The sequence below is a fragment of the Vigna radiata genome, chromosome 7 (genome assembly GCF_000741045.1).
Source record: "Vigna radiata var. radiata cultivar VC1973A chromosome 7, Vradiata_ver6, whole genome shotgun sequence".
Lineage (NCBI taxonomy): Eukaryota > Viridiplantae > Streptophyta > Magnoliopsida > Fabales > Fabaceae > Vigna > Vigna radiata.
In genome coordinates, this window is record NC_028357.1 from 31,868,008 (window position 1) to 31,869,954 (window position 1,947).

Below are 1,947 nucleotides of genomic sequence, written 5' to 3' on the forward strand. Positions count from 1 at the left end.
ATATATATATATATATATATATATATATATATATATATATATATATATATATATATATATATATATATATATATATATATATATTGATTAAATGAAACAACAAACAGTAACAAAAAAAATTAGATAAAAATAACTTATATTTAAATTATTAAACTTTTTTATACTATATTTTCATTTTTAATTTTATCTTTTTGTGATATATAATTACTTAATTATTTAATAAAATATAATTTAGAAAAATATATTTTACTTTTATTTCTTAAAATAATTTTATTTAAAAATAATATATATTTATTGATAATACAAATTTTTTACTTTATAACATAAAATAAATTGTAATGTAATAATTTTTTCTTAAACAAATTACATTTATTTTTTTATATTAATTTATAATATAAATATTCTTGTTGTTAAATATTTTTCATATTTTTACCATGTTAAGGTTTTAAATAATTTTATTTTTAAATAAATAATATTGTCCTTAATAACTCGTTTCAAAAGTTTAAATTAGATATTTTTAATAAAAAAATAGTACTTCTTAATATTATAAATTTTATATTATTTGGATTCACTTATAACTATTTTAAGCTTAAAAATATAGAATTTAAGACTGAAGTGAGATCAAAATCTTATTAAAATATATCACTAATGTATTTATTTGTCTATTTAAATTTACAAAGATATATTAAATATACATTAGTTAGATGAGCATAATAATATACATCAGATAAATATAGTAGAAACATTATGTGTTTAACAATATACATATTAGATGAGTTTATACATAAATGATTAGACGAGTATAAAAAAAATCATTAAACAAGCCTAAGAATACACAATAAAGGAGTTTGTCCATACATTAATTAGATGAGTATAACAAAAAAATTAGATAAGGTATTCCATATAGTGATTAAATGAATCTAAGCATACACTAATTAGATTAGTATTAAAAAATATTAAATGTGTTTGTCGATGCATTAGTTAGACAAGTTTAACAATATACATTAGATAAATTTGCAATACAAACAAGTATAAAAAAAATATTAGATGAATTATTCTACACATTGATTAGACTAGTACCAGAGTACCTATTACACCAGTTTGCTCATGCACTAATTAAATATGTTTAGCAACAAACACTAAATGAGTTTCTCCATACACTTATAAGACAAGTTTGGAAATATACATTGCATGAGGGTGTGTTTGTCCATATGCAAATTATATGAGTTTATTAATGCACATTAGACACTTTGTTTATTCAAGTAAACAAGTCTTACACTACAATTAAATGAGCCTCTTGTCGCAACTAGAATCGCGACGGGACGACGATCCAAAAAGAAAACAATTTGAAAAAATGTTTTGGAGTCGGCACCATAGTTTATTCTGGAAAACTATGGAAAAAACCATAAAGAGAAGACACGGTCTACGAAAACCAAAGATTGGGTTCGGGAGTCGGTTACGCGTAAAGAAGGTGTTAACACCCTACAACGCCTGCCCGAAGACAGTACCTTTAATTAAATGCGCGAATAAATAAAGATGTGGTTTGCAAAATGTTTAATTATCCCAAGAACAACGATATAAAAAACACCAAAATATTTTTTAGTTTTTTGGGCCCGACAAGGATTGACCTTGCTCCTTGCTCCTACGTATTCTCAGTCATATTGAGAAATCAGGGTTACGTAGTTCTTTCAGAAGTTAGTTGAAAAATTTGTTTGAGAAATTTGTATTTTGTTTTTTTTATATATAAAAAGGAAAAAAGTTCTTAGCACGAGGACGATGCGTGCGATCACACACGTGCTTAACCCTTTAAAACATTATTTTTTAATTTTATTTTGTAGAAAGGAAAGGATTTTCTAGTACAAGGACGATGTGTGTGATCACACATGCGCTAGAACCCTTAAAATAATATTTTTAATTTTATTTTGTAGAAAGGAAAGGATTTTCTAG